This window comes from Alexandromys fortis, unplaced genomic scaffold, assembly GCF_014885135.2.
Source record: "Alexandromys fortis isolate MF-2015 unplaced genomic scaffold, M_Fortis_MF-2015_v1.1 scaffold_513, whole genome shotgun sequence".
NCBI classification, from domain to species: domain Eukaryota; kingdom Metazoa; phylum Chordata; class Mammalia; order Rodentia; family Cricetidae; genus Alexandromys; species Alexandromys fortis.
Window position 1 is genome coordinate 15,578 of NW_026068396.1, and position 18,333 is coordinate 33,910.

An 18,333-nucleotide genomic window follows, 5' to 3' on the forward strand; every position below is an offset into this window, starting at 1 on the left:
CAGGTCTTTCTTATATTAAAAAGCAGCAGATTAGACACCACAGTTTGAAGGAATTGGGGCGGCAAATTCTCAAAACTGCTTCCTGCTGATTTGTGGACATTATCTTTGGGGGCGGGGAACCTGAGAAGGGTGTGTGCGGGAATCTGAGAAGGCTATGTGCTGGCCACATCCTGGCATAGCTGGTCTGTTTGCTTCTGATCGGTGTCTATGACGTGGAAATGTCTGGTATCTCTTATCCTGTTTAAGGTATTGTCAGAACAAAGAACAAAGTTAAATTAAGGAAAAAAAAAATTTAGGACCAGGGAATTGAGGGGGATGTATCTGAACTGTTTAAGGTGGATTCTTTAATTTGGCTCCCTGGATCTCTCAAGAACATTGCAGTCATTAAATGTGAGCATCTTGGGTTTGGTGTGATCTCGTCTAATTGGAGTTATTTTGCGTGGGTGGAGAGGATCGTTTTAAGATTTTTCTTAACAGATGGAGGTTTCCTACCAAAAGGTTCTGTTTTTGGTAGGCACAGGGCCCAGGCCCACATGCTGGAAAACATCCTTCCTGTGCACCCTCTCTGTCAGACTGGATCGACTTCCTCTCAGTGAGTTCTGCTTCTTGCTCATGCTGGTAGGGTACCCAGGGTGACCCATTCACTTTTGGGGCATTCCGCTGATCTTGCACATCCATGTTCACTGTGACTATACTCACAAAAGTTAAATGGAATCAGACTAGATTAGATGTTCATCAATAGTTAGATGAATAATCAAACTGAGATATATATGTATGTGTGTATGTATGTATGTATACACATATATGGGGGAGCGGGTAGAGAGAGAGATTTTAGAGAGATTTTATTCAGTTGTAAAGTAAGTATAAGATTTGCAGGACATGTTCGGTCACCCCAGTCAGGATATAGCTGAGGAACCCATCTTTTATATTTTCAAGTATGCACTTTTACAAAGAGCTTTGTAATTATTATCTTACATGTTATTTATGCTTCCTATATGCCAAGAACTGTGCTGAACACTTTACACAGATTATCTCATTAAAATTCTTAAATCAGCCCTGTGAGTCATACAACAAATTGAGGCTCAGTGGAGCTTTCTCAAGGTCAAACTGTTGGTAAGTAGCAAAGCTGAGATTAAAGAATAGGTTTATTTGACTGTAAAGCTCATACTGTGAATGGTTCATTCAATCCTCTGACCACCCATTTATTATTTAATCCATTCAAGGATTTATTGAATCGATTTTATGGGACATATACAGTCTAGGTATTAGTTTCAGCATGGCTGTTTCTGGTGGTGGCTTTATGACTTCTTTCTTAATCAGCCTCCTTTTCCCCAGCATTCAGTTTAGTTTTCTCTTCCTAACTCTGCTCAAGACCCAGCAATACCATTTTTGGGTATATATCCAAAGGATTCTCAATCGTGCCGCAAGGACATGTGCTCAACTATGTTCATAGCAGTATTTTTAGTCATAGCCAGAACCTGGGAACAACCTAAATGCCCCTCAACTGAAGAATGGATAAGGAAAATGTGGTACATTTACACAATGGAGTACTACACAGCAGAGAAAAATAATGACTCCTTGAATTTTGTGGGCAAATGGATGGATCTAGAAACATCATATTGAGTGGGGCAACACAGACCCAGAAAGACAATTATCCTATGTACTCACTCATAAGTGTTTTTTAAACATAAAGCAAAGAAAACCAGCCTACAAATCACAATTCCAGAGAACCTAGACAACAATGAGGACCCTAAGAGAGACTTACATAGATCTAATCTACATGGGTAGTAGTAAAAGACAAGATCTCCTGAGTAAATTGGGAACAGAATAGGGTTGAAGGTGAGGAAAGAGAAAGGGAGAAGAGTGGAAAAATGTATAGCTCAATAAAATCGATAAAAAAGGAAAAAAATCTGTTTGAGGCTACATTCTTAACCCAATTAAGATTGTTTACAAGATCACATATGGCAACAATACATTGTCCTTATTCTAAAATGGTTTGAGATATTGCCAAGTTTTTTAAAAGTAGTTATTGTTTTCACAGGATGTAAGCAATAATGTGAAAGATAAGAAGAGATTGTAAAATGACCATCTGTGACTCAGAAATTGGGCGTTGTTAAGACTAAAATCTAAAAGGTTTTCTACTCAGATGATGACATTTATATGATACTCTAGACTGGGATATACCTTTTTATTTGGGGCCATTAAAGCCTCCTTGGTCTGAGATGTTCATGAGTCAATGAATAATGAACTTTTGAGTAATTTTTCTGTATAGAAGATCATCCCAAGGTTCATCATTGTGATAGCCCCTGATGGGTTCGGAATATAAAAACAACATATGCTTGTTGTTTGACTTTGGATACTTTCTTCTGTTTTGTGATGGGATCATTTGTCGCCATATAATAGGCTGGCCCAGAACTCATGATCCTCTTGCCTCAGTTCCCTCACAGCTTTTGCTAGCATTATAGACACTTTTCACCACACCCAGAGGAAACTATAGGTCCTTAGTCAAACACATGATCTGAATTTTATTCCAATCGTAGACCTTACTTACTTTTTACATTATAGTATCCTATTTCTTTAAAATTTATTAATTCTGTAATTTAGTTTCTTCATCTTTGTCCATATTCTGCTACCTTACTTCTACTTTTTACTTCTTAATATTGAGAATTGGACCCAGGACCTTGGACAGCATGAGCCCACAATCTTTCACTGAGACACAACCCTTTCCTTTCTTTCCAGTTTTTCATCTGACTCACTTGCTCCCAAGCATAGGTATATGACTTTCAGAAAAATCAACTAGAAAAGTCAGTAATTTTTAGTTTACTGTCATTTATGATCTTCTAAAACTGTGCCCACTAATAAATAAATTCTAAAACTTATATTAGAATCCTATTTTAGTATGGTAAAGACAGGTTAAATTATGATCCAGAATTATGTTTTTGGTTCCAAGTTTTATTTTTTGTGAAGAATCACAAAAAATAAAAGGAAGAAAGAAAAACATAAGTCAGAAATAACAAAAAAGAAAACGTCTAAGTAAGAGAGTGGCCTGTATTGTTAGATACTTTAGACATGCAGGGCCCACCTCTGTCCCCATTTCCTGACTACCTTGAGGTCCTGATGGCTGATGTAGTTAGTGCACTTGACTTTTCCTCTTCATGATAGATTGTTTTGGGTACTTTGTTTAATCTCAAAAGTTCATAGTTGGTAAAGTAATGACTTCTGGCTGCATTTGAGCCTTGCCCACACACCTTATCTCTTCTTCCAGGTCAGACGACTTTATAACACCCCCAGGCTGATTACAGATCACGTCTGGATTTCTTTATGTTCAGAGCTTCCTGAGACTTTAAATGTCTAACTCCTGATGTGGCTGTTATTTCTGCTACTAGCCTCTTCCCTCTCTTTTTATCCATAGCGGAGCCACTGACAGTTCTTGAGCATTTCCCAGAAATGTTCAACAACTTGCGTCTGTCTTGGCTTCAGGGCAAATGAGGTGACTGGTTTCTGGGCAAAGAGGAGAGTGATGAACTGTTAGAATAACCCTCAGAGCTCATAACCCTTGAGGCTTCAAGGGCAAGGGGAAACAGGGAGGTGGGCCACACGTCCTTCCTTACCTGACAGCCACCAAGAAGAAAAGAGTATTCTCACAAGCATGAGCTCCAACCAGGTGCCATAACAAGGGTTCCAATCCAGTTTCCACACCATCTGAGCCCACACACAGTTGGATCTACTCCCTGTGATACCTTCAGGTCCATCTTGCACAGCAGTGCTGCTGTGGGACTAGGCTAAGTACAAATCCCTGAGCACGGTGAGTTGCTGATGTCATGCTAAGTCTTTTATGCATTGCATCCATTTCTTTTTGTCACACAAGTATAGTAATACCTTCCTGCCATGTGACGCTGAGGACAGCACATAGCTTGTCTGTTTGTGAGTGGTTCCTTGCCCCTTTTAGGTTAACTGTGGCCCAAATTCATAACTCTCTTGGTGACTCAGATAGCTGATAGATATACTGCCCTTATCTCTTCTATTCCATCCTGTGGTAGATTGCTTCAGATCAGATGTGATCTATAATCTCAAGAGCCCCCTGCCAGGGATCCACTGTCTCCTCCTAAGGAGTATTAACTCAAACTGTAATCATCTTATTGCATGTTCTGGGAAGTTAGGTCCCCTAGAAGCTTTCCTGACCAATACCAGGAGAGGTTAACTCCTTTCCTAGGCCAGGAATAGGATTCTTACAGCAGCTACCCCCAACATAGGAGCTATGCCCAGAAGCTTGTACCTCTCAAGGATCCTTTGTCCTATGGCAAGCACTGAGCAACTCCCACTGCAGGATCACCTGTACAGGAATGGAGGTTGAACCTAAGCCTCCTCTTTTCCTGGAGGTAAGGTATCCCTTATCCTCCCAGTAAGCCCATACTCTTGAATTTACCCAGAGGTTCTAGACTCCACCAAGGAAATCCCATATTCCCCATCCTAAATCTTTCTTCTAGGTTTAAATGGGAGCCTTTCTCACCTAGTTTCCTGGAATCTTTCATGTTCCAAGGTTTTCTCTTGGAGGAGTTGGGAGAGTCGGGGAAGAGATCCCTGGTGGAGACCAACAGGAACTGGCACAAAGAGGGTGGGATGGGACCAAGCTCCAAGACAAGGGATTAGTCTCCTTGAAGTTCAGAAAGCGGGGGTTGTGGCTTCAAGAGGCAGATACAAAGAAAGATTCTGTCAAGTCTCTCCACGGAATGGGACGTCCAGGTCTACAACAGGGCTACTTTCACAGTAACTCATAAGAAGCGCAGGCTCCTTCCTCACAGGAGAGCTCTTAACAAAGAGCTTGGACCACCTTCAGACTTAATGAAGCGAGGAACAGAAGTGGGTGTCACTTTCAGACATGGGTTCCCTGAGAACAGAATATCTCATGGCTTTTCATAGGCAGATCCTCCGTCTTCCTTGCTCCCAGAACACTAATTCATACACTCCCATCACTATCCTCTCCAAATCCATACCCTTTTCTAATTCAAGGGACTGATAAATTCAATGGAAAGAAATAGAGACTGACAGCTATGAACTGTTTTAAACTCTCCTTGGGCAGGACTGTGAGGATGTAGGCCTTACTCTTCTTAGAAATAAGTCTGGATGTTACACAGAGATACCCTGTCTCAAACTACAACAACACACCCTCAAAAAAAAAAAAAAAAAAAAAAAACAAAAAAAAAAAAAAAAACTTGGCTGAAAAAAAAAAAAAAAAAAAAAAAAAAACAAGAGAAAGTCATCAGAAAATGAGATCTCTGGAGGTCTGGAGTCTCAAGAAAATAATCACAAAGCCATTTAGTTTTTATCTCTACCACGAAAGGGAGCCTGTGCCTTAGCCTGAGGGGTCAGAGCTGGGCCTGACATGCTTATCCAGTTGGGTAACTTGAATGGCTTAGCTGGTAAGTGAAGCACAAATTCTGAGAATACCATGCAACGTGGAACACACATTTTGATTTGAAGAAGTGCTGGCCTGGGGGAAATTTCATTTTTTTTCAAGTGGATTCTCTGTTATTAAAAAAAAGGACTTTGTCTTATTTAACCCTTTAAAAAAGACAATTTGCCTTATTAGCATTTCCCACAATCCCGCCAAGCTGTGGTTCCCATTGCAGAAATGATTGTACTACTCAGAGATGGAAACCTCAGGCTAGGCAATTCTGAGACCTGAGTCCTGAGCTTCTCTTCAGGAAAAAGGAAGCATTGGTGTAATTAACAAGATTTAAGACCCTTACGCATTTTTTATTTTGACCCAGGCTTTCACGCTGCAGCCCAGATATGCCTTGAACTCGTGGCAATCTTTCTGCCTCATCCTCCCATAGTCTGATAGTACAAACATGAGCCACCACACTTGGTTGAAGGTCAGGGACCATCTTAAATGCAGAATGCCTAGCATACCCAGTCTTTAATGGGGGTTCAATAAATTCTAGCAAGAAAAATTAACACAATGATAGTTATAAGAAATACTTGATATGATATTCAATGTTAACAACTTGGGCCTTTGGTGTTATATATAGTCAGTCATCACAATGTTTCTTAAATTGTTAGCATAATTACTACCATTTTAGAAGTAAGAACACGGAGATTCAGAGAGGTTGAGTAACTTGCTCATGGTCACACTGCTGTGAAGTGGAAGGGCTGAGATTCAAATTCATGAAATCTGGCTTTAAAACCTGCCCTCTTAAGCTTGCTACTATAACCAGAGCCATACAAAACTAAAATTATACCTCCACTGCTTCAGGTCTCAGTTACTATGTTCATCATATGTGAATAACAGTGCTACCTGCTTGCACAGCGTCATGAGACATAGTAGCAACATGTAAGAAAGTATCTGTCACATAGTGGACATTAATGTCACCTGCCTTCCCTTTCACACCAATCAGAACAGGGAGGAATGAGGGGACGTGGAATGAAGGCATAGTGGTAGTGGAGCTAAACACCCAAGTTTCAGGGTCAGATGCTTCTGTTCCAGAAACTAGCCACGAACAGTCTGCAGATAGGTGGTCAGCATCGGGGAGACTCGAGTCATGGCCTCAGCCACCACATTCCTGAGTCTAAGGTCAGGAAGGTCCATAGGTAATGACCTTGAGTCAAATCAGAGGTTCCAACCCTCTATTCAATTTCTATATCTCTTGGAGCTGATCGTCTGACTCTGGATACAATTCCTATAGCTGAGGGGGTGGGTGCTTTGTCTGGTGTCCAGGAGCTTTCTTTAGCTGACTACGTATGACTCCTGGTCTCAGAGATAGACTTCAGCACCTTTCAAGGAAGGATTTCCTAATAGAAGAGAAGGAGTCTGAATCTGATGGTGAGCTCTCCATTTTTTTTTTTTTTTATAAAAAGTCTGTTCAGGTATTGTTAAACACAGGCAGAGGCCCACTGCCCTGGCAACCTCCTAAATCCACCACAGCTATTTATTCAGGACCCATTGGCTGAGGCAGAGTGGAGGGCAGTGGAAAGCACGGAGTACTGTCCCAGTCTCCAGAAAGGGCAGGAAAGGTTTGGAAGGGAAAGCCTCACTGCAGGCCTAAGTCTGCATGGTACCAAGAGGAGGTATGTCTCCCATGTTCTGGAAATGATGCAGACTTGAATCTTGACTTCAGAGACCTAGTTACAGAGAATTGAGAAGGGGATACGCAGCACATTGCTCTGTTGAGGTTAGGTAGAGGAGAAAGAACACCAAGAGAAAGGTGCCACTCCTGCCACAGAAAACTCGGGGGAGAAGGGGCATTTAATCCAAGCAGATCTATAACAAGTGCGGCCAAGAGGAGTTGGTGACATGTAAGACAGCACCTGCCATACAACAGGCACTTAGTAAGACTAAAGACTTAGCAGGGACTCCCCTCCCCAGTCTAAGGAGCTCAAATGGAGGGCCTCACAAAAGAACCATGAGGCTGAGTATGGGAGCAGATACAACATGGCCCATATCTAGAGTGAGCAGACAGATCGGGGTAGAAGAATAACCTATTCATAAACAAAAGCATAGCCTGCTGAAAAGGGCACTGAGAGCCAGATTAGAAGGCAGAGTCCCAGTATACAGATGGGCAAACTGAGTTCAGCTAATGGAAAAGGACTGGCCCTGAAAATCTCTGCACATGAAGCTAGAGGAAAATGTAGGACTGGAACATGAAAGTCCCAGGTTTAAATATTCATAGGAGTTGCTTCTCAGAGCAAGGAGGACGGAGAGGCTCAGAGGTGGAGACTGGATTAGAGATGAAAGGAGGGCCTCCTGGGCACAGCACACTAGGTTATACCTAAGACCCAGGTAAAAGCAGTTAGCCAAGAGTAAACGTGGCTGGTATTGCCCTTCCTGTTGCTAGGATGGAGGCATGGGACAGATTCTGGCCAATGACTGCAAACAGACCACTGTGGGTATGGGAGCTAGTTCTCAGCATCTAAGTAGTAAAAGCCTCTGCACTCTTTTCCCTCTATGCAGATGGCAATCTGCATTGCTAGATGATTGTCCATTTGTATCTGGAATAAACCGAGCTGCTGCAGTTCCTGGGTGGTCTCAACACAGAAACCATAATCTGTGTTCTTTGGAGCCAATGAAGCTTACAGATCTGGGGTATGGTAATACAAACAAGACCTTGAAAACTAGGACCAAATCCCAACTCTTTCATACTGATTCAGTGGGTGACTTTGGCACATAAATTTTCTCCTATAGTTTTATGTCTTCCATTTTAAAAAAAGATCCATGTACGAAATCACACTGAACTCTCTAATGTCTTAGGAATCTGCTTTCTCCTTGTTAAAATCACACAGGGTTAGCCGGATGATGGTAGCACATGGCTTTAATCCCAGCACTTTTGAAGAAGAGATAGACAGATCTCTGTGAGTTCAAGGCCAGCCTGGTCTACAGAACTAGCTCCAGGACAGCTGGGGTTATACAGAGAAATCCCGTTTCTAAACCCTGTACGAAAAAAATCACACAGGGCTTTGAGGAAACCAGGGAAATGGCCCATTTCTGGAGTTTTCCAATGAGGAGTCTTTATATATTGTATTTGTCAGGGTTTTCTAGAGTAACGGAAAGTATAGAATGAATCTCTCTGCATATATAAAGGGTATTTAGTTAGAATGACTTATAGGCTGTGATCTAGCTAATCCAACAATGGTTGTCTATTATTGGAAAGTCAAAGAATCCAGAAGTTTCTCAGTCCACAAGGCTGATGTCTCAGCTGGTCTTCAATATAAACTGGAATCCCGAAGAAATAGATTTTAATGCCAGTGGGGAAGGACAAGAGAAAGGCTAACAGTAAAGCTTTCAGATATTTCACCATGGTCCTTCCTCAGGGGAAGCTGGCCATCCTTTCATTCCAGGGGTTCTGGGTCTGTAAACGGGCTCAAGGCTGAAAAGTGATTCACAGGCTGAGATCACCTTTTACTGCAATCCGATGTAGCCTTTCTTTCATTTGTCTGAGATTTTTTTCCCTTACACAAACCAAACAAAAATTAAGTAGGTTTTTAAAAAATCTATTTCATGTCTGGAAACATGATGATTGATTAGCCAGTACCAAAGGTTCATATAAGTTATGCCACCATAAAATTCATTTTGCCTGTGCTGGCTGTTAAGGGTTAGGCCCTTGTGAACATTGTTTTGTCTATGGTGCCCATTACAGTAATTACAACCACCTTCCCTTGGCGATCTAGTCCTGCTGCCTGGCCCCTGCTACCTTGGGGCCCAATGAATTACACTGCATTTAATTCATCCAACTGAGCAGTAGCATCTCCAACCCTAGGGTCTAGTACAAGGAAAAGGGCAAAAACAAAACTTCAAATGTGTTCTCATCATTTTGCATCTTATAGGATTAATGGAAGACATGTCTTCTGAACATTCCCATTGTGGAGGATTAGGTTTTACATGGTGTACCCACTCTATAATCTCCCTGAGCCTTAATGTCCCCTCATCAACACTAATACAGAGGATACCAGGCACCTCCAGCTCCTTTTCAGCAGGCCGTCTTTGACAAATGATTCAGCCAGCTATTCAAACAAACTTTTGATACTTTTTCTTCTGTGCAAGCTTCTGTATTAAATATAGAATCTCCGATCAGAGGACCCATATAAATAAACTCAGCCTGATCTGGTTTTCTGCTCCTTCCACCATTATCCCACACCCTTAAAAGCCATTCCCACACATAATCTCCAGACTTCTGCCTGAACGAATTAGGCAATTCATTAAGCTCTTTAGTAGTGCAGCACACCTCCTTATGAACTACACTTTCTACCTCCCCTCTAGGAGCCTGCTTTGCCTTGAGTCTGGTTATAGGTCTAGAGTCAACTATTGGTGGGCCCTGAGGGACGTAAGTATTGCCTTACCTGGTATGTCCTTCAGAGAAAGTCATGCTGATTTAGCAGACAATGAAGGATTAATTACCAGTGCTGCCACATTAAATAGAGTTATATTTTCAGCTAAGATGTACCCCAACTGAAGGTGAAAGGGGCAGTATTTCAATGGGTGGGGTTGAGGCTACTACTTTCTCAGGTGAGATAAACCCCTGAGAATCTGAGGGCTCAAAGTTTTCACTTTCAGTAGGATGCCTATCCATAGGTCCCACTGATTTATTCTCTGCTAGAACTCTGAGTGGCTTCCATAGATAGGCCTGGCTACAATGGAGCTAAAATCAAGAGTGAATACACTCAAAATATGCAACTACAACAACCCAGATAACCTCTAGTCCCAAAGGGTTCCCAGGCTGTTTAGTGTGGTAAATTGACTCTAGCCTGACTCTTCCCATTGTCTCCCTCTCCACACCCCCTTCTCTCTCTCTCCCTCCCTTTCCCCCTTCTCCTCTTTCCCCTTCTTTGCTATCTTCCCAGAACCCTGCCCTGCTAAAGGGAGGAAAGCATCAAAAGTAAATGCCTTATTACAAAGCAGCCTCTGTTCATTGCCTTGGCTGCTGGTAGAGGGCCAGGGAAAGGTTCTGCCTCTGTGCATGCTTGTATGGGCTCAGGAGGGTACGCATGAGGCAAAGTTTGGGACTCAGCTACACATATCTGTCTTCTCTTTGTCTCTTCACATTCAGCAGGAAACCTAGAAATTAGAAGTGCACAGTGAGATGTACCATGTTCACCAGCTCTGTCACATAAATAGCAACCATATTTTCAGGTATGATATATTCCACATGTTGCATGAGATATAGATATATATTTATACGCACTTTATCATTTGGCACAGAAACTTAACTAAGTGTCCTCTAATTTGAAGTCCTACAATGATCTTCTCTTTTTAAAACTTTTCTCCACCCCCTTTATTGGAAACAGATTCTTTTCTCGCGCACTATAATCTGAATACAATTTCTCCTGACTCCCTTCTCTACTCGTCCCAGCTCCACCCAGTCTCTTTCATCCAGGTCCACTTCCTTTCTGTCTCTCATTTTAAAAAACAGGCTTCTAAGATATAACAACAAACCACAACAAAATAAAATATAATAAAACAAAAATCATCACATCGAAGTTGAACAAGGAGAACCAAGAGAAGGAAAGAGTCCAAGAGAAGGCACAAGAATCAGAAGCCCGTCCCACTCATTCATATACCCAGGAGTCCATAAAAATGCTGAACTGAAAGATATAATGGACCTGGTGATGGATAAAGTGCTCAGTCGTTTTTTTTTTTTTTCTTTTTTTTTTTTTTCCTGAGACAGTCTCCATATACAGACCAAACTGGCCTGAACGCACTGACATTCTTCTGCCACTGCTTCCCAAGAATTCCATTTTGCATTTAAGCCAAAGATCCCACATAGGGAGTTGAACCCAGAACACTTGGGTAAAATCCTAATGGTTATGTTAGACATTGTGGGAACTGACTACAAAGGTCTTCTCTTAGAAAAGTTTTAGGAAAGAGTGCAAGACTTCAGTCCACCACTAGGGGGTGCTAGGCACGGACTTTAGATTTCTCTAGATCCCTGCTCTTGGTCTTTGGTGGGTGACTGTGGACAAGTCTCTCACCTCCTTTAAGCACCAATTTCTTCTTATTTGAAAAAATAGAGTTTCTTTCACAGATTCATATATGCATATAATGAATGAATTTTAATTCTTTTCATTTCTTATTTTCCTGTTTCATCTCCCTGTGCTGGTTAGTGGTTTGTTGTTGTTGTCAACTTAATACAACTACAGTAATCCGGAAGAAGAAATGTTTAGTGAGGAATTGCTTTCATAAAATGAACACTACTCCATTGCTGGTGCAAGTGCAAACTAGTATAGCCGCTTTGGAAATCAGTATGGGGATGTCTAAGAAAATTAGAAAACAGTCTACCTCAATACCCAGGATTACCAATTATGGGTACATACCACAAAATGCTCAATCATACCTCAAGGACATGTGCTCAACTATGTTCATGGCAGCATTATTTGTTCCATAGCAGAACCTGGAAACAACCTAGATGCACCTCAATTGAAGAATGGATAAAGAAAATGTGGTACACAATAATAACGGATTTAGAAAAAAACATATTGCGGTCACACAGACACAAGGAGAAAAATATGATAGGTATTCGTTCATAAGTGACTCATAGACATAAATCAAAGGACCCTAAGAGAAACATACATGAATCTACACAGGAAGGTGATAGAGACAAGATCTCCTGAGTAAATAGGGAGTGTGGGGTTTATGGGAGAGGGTAGAAGGGGAAAGAGGAAAAAGAGGGGACAGCAAAGAAAATGCATAGCTCAATAAATACAATAAAAAGAGAGTATTGCAACAATGGTGAATTACTATCATATTTATGTAAGGAATATTCTTGTATGTTTGTATTTCATTTATCATATATAAAGAATAATGTTTATTATTTTATCTTGCATTCTATTTTCTCCACATGCTAATGCTGAGATTGTAGGCATGGCCCACCAATCTTGGCTAAGAGGATTTGGGGGGTGGGTTCTATTGTTTTTTAAATTGATCAATTTGTTTTTTAAAATTTCATTTTACATTAGAACCACAGTTCTCCCTCCCACCCCTGCTCACACTCCCCATGCCTCCCCACCCCAGCCCACACCTTCTCTACTCCTCCCGAGGGGTAAGGGCACATTAATTTGGGGCAGGACCAAGTCCCTCCTCCCTGAGTTAAGGGTAGCATCACATCTCAACACAGAGAATGGGCACCAACAAACAAGGCTGAGCACCAAGGATAGATCCTGATCCCACTGCTGGGGGCCCCCCTCAGATAGTCCAAACTTCACAACTATCTCTCCACATACAGAAGGCCCATCTGAGTCCACAATTACTGGAGAAGCCTCTATAATGATAGTTGGGGTAGTCACCAATCTGATAATAGAGGAAAGCCGGTTCAGGAACCCTCTCCACTACAGCTAGGAATCTTAGCTGGGTTCATCCTTGTGGATTCATGGGAATTTCCCTAGCACCAGGTTTCTCCCTAAAACCATAGTGACTCTCTCTCTATCAAGTTCCCTCTTTCATTGCTTTTCCACTCCATTCTCTATGACCATCCTGTTCCCTCATGTTCTCCTTCCCCATTGCCTCTCCTTCACCACCTCCTCACCCCCAGTTTACCCAGGTGATCTCATCTAATTCCCCTTCCCAGGGCGATCCATGCATCCCTCCTTGGGGCTTCCTTGTTACCTAGCTTCTCTGGAGCTCTGGATCGCAGCCTGGTTTACCCTTTGCTTTACATCTAATATCCACTTAGAAGTGAGTACATACCATGTTTGTCTTTCTGAGTCTGGGTTACCTCACTCAGAAATTTTTTTCAAGTTCCATCCATTAACCTGCAAATTTCATGATGTTATCTTTCTAAAATTAGAATAATACTCTATTATATAAGTGTACAGCATTTTCTTTATCCCTTATTCTATTGTAAGACATCTAGGTCATTGGGCTATTGGGAATAGAGTGGCGATGAACATGGAATAGCTAGTGTCCTTCTGGTAGGTTGAAGTGTCCTTGGGATCTATGCCCCAAGTGCTATGTGTGGAATATGAGGTAGTTTGAGTCCCATATGGATAACAAGTATTGAAGAGATCAGGATACAAGGAACCTATCTAAACACAATAAAAACAATTTACAGCAAGCCGACAGCCAGCATCAAATTACACGGAGAGAAACTCAAAGTGATTCCACTAAAATTAGGAAGAAGACAAGGATGTCCATTCTCTCCATATCTTTTCAATATAGTATTTGTTGACCTAGCTAGAGCAATAAGACAACAAAAAGGAGATCAAGGGATACAAATTGGAAAGGAAGAAAAGTCAAACTTCCAGTATTTGCAGATGATATGATAGTACATATAAGTGACCACAAAATCTCTACCAGAGAACTCCTACAGCGGATAAACACCTTTAGTAATGTGGCAGGATACAAGATCAACTCAAAACAATCAGTAGCCCTCCTATATACAAATGATGAAATAAAGAGAAAAAATTCAGAGAAACATCACTTTTTGCAAGAGCCACAAATATAAATTATCTTGGGGTAACTAAAACTAAACAACTGAAACACCTATATGACAAGAACTTTAAGTCTCTAAAGAAAGAAACTGAAGAAGATATCAGAAAGTGGAAAGATCTCCCACGCTCATGGATGCTCTTGGATAACATAATATAAATATGGACCATCATAATATAAATGGCAATCTGACCAAAAGAAATCTAGAGATTCAAAGCAATGCACATCAAAATCCAAACACAATTGCTCACAGACTTATAGAACAATATTCAACTTCTATGGAAAAAATAAAAAAAACCTCAGACTAATTAAAACAATCCTGTACAATAAAACAACTTCCAGAGGCATCACCATCCCTGAATAAAACTTCACCATAGAGCTATAGTAATAAAAAACAATTTGGTATTGGCATAAAATCAGACACATGGCCCAATGGAATCAAATTAAAGACCCTGGCATTAATTCACACACCTGTGAACACCTGATATTTGACAAGGAAGTCAAAATATACAATGGAAAATGGAAGTATCTTTAACAAATGGTGCTGGATAACTGGTGTCAACATGTAAAAGATTACAAATAGATCCATTGGTATCACCATGCACAAAACGCAAGTCCCAATGGATCAACGACCTCAACATAAATCCAGTTGCTCTGAAGCTGATAGAGGAGAAAGTGGGAAGTACCCTTGAACACATAGGCACAGGAGACCACTTCATAAATCTAACAGGAGTAGCACAGATACTGAGAACCACAAGAAATGAGACCTCGTGAAACTGAAAAGCTTCTGTAAGGCAAAGGACACAGTCAATAAGACTAAATGACATCCTACAGAATGACCAAAGGTCTTTACCAATCCCACATCTGACAAAGGACTGATCCCAAAAATATATAAAGAATTAAAGAGACGAGGATCAAAATACTAAATAATCCAATTTTAAAATGGGGTATAGAGCTAAACAGATAATTCTCAACAGGATAATCTCAAATTGCAAAAAAACATTCAAGGAATTGCTGGACATCCTTAATCATCAGGGAAACATAAATTAAAATGACTCTAAGATGCCATCTGACACCTGTCAGAATGACTAAGATAAAAAAATTATGAGGACAGCTTATGTTGAGGAGGATATGGAGTTAGGGGAACACTCCTCCACTGCTGGTGGGAGTGGAAACTTGTACAGCCACTTTGGAAATCAGTATGGCGGTTTCTCAGACAATTGGGAATCAGTCTACCTCCAGACCCAGCTATACCACTCCTGGGCATTTTTTATTTGTTTTTGTTGTTGTTTGGGTTTCTAATGTTGCTTGACTGCTTAGTCAATGTTTTGGAGAAAAATCTTGAAGTTTTCTGCCATAGGTGGATGGCCCATCTTAAACAATTTTCTGAAAAGAGTTACCTTATATTCCAGAGTCCTACTGTATATCCCTAGCTATGTCTTCATGGAAGATCCTAAACTCACTGCTATAATACAAAAATTCCTGACAGGAGATAGGATTATTTCCAAAAGTGAGTTCTGCCAATTGTCTGAGTCCCCACCTAGGCTAGTTCTGCTTCTCAGTTGGTAGCCTTCTAAGAAAGGCCTTTTGCTTTGAGTGAATGAGAAGTGAGAAGGGAGGACCACAGCCCCAGAGGCCTTTCCTGTGTGCAGGGACAGTTGTTCAGCAAGGTTGTGTTAGAAGCATGACATCATGATAGATTTCTTATTCCCCCCTATGTTTAAAAGACATATTTTTCTTGTACAATATATTCTGATTAGAGTTTCCTGTCCCTTTAACCTCCCCAGTTCCTTCCCTCCTCCCATGCCATCCAGATCCACCTCCTGGCTGATTCTCATTAGAAAACAAGGGCTACTAAGAGATAAAAAAAAATAACAAAATTAATTAGGATAAGATAAAGTACAATTATCACATGGAAGTGTCCTGGTGGTAGGCTGACGTGTCCTTGGAGTATAAACGAAAGAGCTTCATTTGGAATTTGAGGTAGATTGATTACCATCTGGAGTACAGTTCCTCTAAATCAACTCACAGAAAATCAAAGAGACCAAAGAAGCAACCATGAGGCAGGCATGGGTCTGCACCAGGTCTTCAATGTGTATATTATCTCTTTCAGTATTTTAGGAGAACTTTTATTTGTATTTTTGTGGGGCTGTTGAGTGTGTGAACAAGTGGGTCTCTGATTCTTGGGTCTTCTTGTGGGCTCTTTTACACCTGTTCATTTGCCTCATCCAATTTCAATTTGATAATTGTGATTTAAAGTCTTATTCTAATTTATTTTGTTGTGCTTTGCTGTTATCTCTTAGAAGCCTGTTATTATCTACTGAGAGATAGAAACAGAATGGATTCTGATAGAAGGGAAGGTGGAGCGGAACTGGAAGGAGTAGAGTGAAGGGAAATTATAATCAGGATAGATTATGGGGAAAATCTATTATGAACAAAAATGGAAGGAAGATTCCCTGAAAGAAAGATAACACAAAAGGGTCATGGCTCACAGAGATACACTGACTCATATTTTGTTACTTCTAGGTCATTTGATTATCAGTACTTATCCACCAACATCTCAAACCTAGACCACAATCAGCACTGAGATGTTATTGCTTCTTCCGTCGCCCTCATTTACCTTTTGATTCCAATCCCTCCATCCCTCTCTTTTTGCTTTTGTCTTCATTTAATTTAGGTAGCTCTCAGTCTCCTACACTAGCTCACCTGTTTGCCATTCCTCCTTGTCTTTATCTAGAAGTTATATATTAAAGCCCTGTTTTGATATCATTCTTTGTAGTATTCCAATAATTGTTGAGGTTAAGCAATGTCTTAAGTGTGGACTCAGTCTTCTATCGTCTGGCATCGTCTCAGGTACTATATATTATTTTTTTCCAGTTGAAGTGTGAGAATATAGCAAAGAGGTCAAGACCAGGATGCGGACACCCACTGAAACAGTTTACTTGAGCTGATGTGAGCTCACCAACTCTGGCCAGACAGGGAAGAACCCAGCATAGGCCCAAGCTGGACCCTCAGAATGTGGGTGACAGTTTATGGCTGGGGCAGACTGCAGGGCCACTGGCAGTGACATGAGGATTTATCACTGGTGCTGCTGCTGACTTTTTGGAAACCATTATCTTTGGATGGATACCTTGCTCAGCCTGGATATAGTGGGGAGGGCCTTGGTCCTTCCTCTGGGCAATGTGCCTTACCCTCTCTGAGGAGTGGATAAAGGTTTGGTAGAAGGGTAAGTGGAGGGAATGAGCGGAGGGGAGGGGATAGAAACTTGGATTGGTATGTAAATGAAAAAAGGTAGATTGATTTCTTTTAAAAAAATACTCTCATTTTTCACTCATCTGAACATACATATACTAGATGATGTGTGAAAAGGGAGACATATTTCAGAAAAACTCTCATTTTTGAAACTCACAAAGTGTGCGGTGATATACATAAACATGAAGAAAGTGAGAGCACCTTAGGGTTTTGTGAACCAATAGCTACTGCACATTTAGTTATTGCCATGAATGAATTGATGGACAGTATTGGCAACGTTAAGAAACAAAATGACCAGCCTGATCAAGATTATAAAATGCCTTTCAAGCCCTGAAACTAAGGTGTGTTTTAAAAGAGAAAGGAGGTATGCTAGAGAGGGTTTCAGGAAGATATTCAAACTCTCAGATAAGACCGCATATCAACAACATATAATTATTAATTCCGCATGATACTGGCATGTTGAACCACCTGCAAGGTAAAGTTGAAGTAAAATTGATGGGACTGAGTAATTCAAAGTATCATTCATTGTTAGCTTACCTTGCTTCAAAGCATAAGTTTTGTTGTTATTATTGTTGTTGTTATTATTTTTTCTTTGATTGAAAATGGATTGTTTTCTCATGCAACAAATGTCCCAAGAATGCTATCAAAACACTAAACTTAAGCTGGAATCCAATATGCTCAAAGGACCGGATGCAGACTCTTGCAGTCTCTGAATGTTGGCTCGGTCACGCTGAATTCACATAGGCTTTGATGAAGCTGTTACCAGGTGTGGAGACATAGCTCAGAGGTAGAGCACATGTTTTCGCATATATGAGGCCCCGGGTTCGATCCCCGGCATCTCCAACACAATACTTTTAACCTTTGACTTTTCTTTTTCAGGATGTTTCTGTGCAAGGTGTCCCATACTTTAAATTCCCGTGATGAGGTCATATATGCATAGCTAATTATTGGATGAAATTGTTCGTTTATCACCGTGACAGCAATGTTCATCTTTGTGAGGACATTTCCACAGACACCGCCATGGTCTGGTTAATAGAACGTGGGCATGCTTCCAGGGATATGTTGTGTTCACAGATCGAACAAAACAGGAAAGCTCTGCATTTGTAGTGGGGACAGTTTCTCTAATGGGTATGCTTTCTTGGGTGAAAACAAGGGTGAAGAGTTCC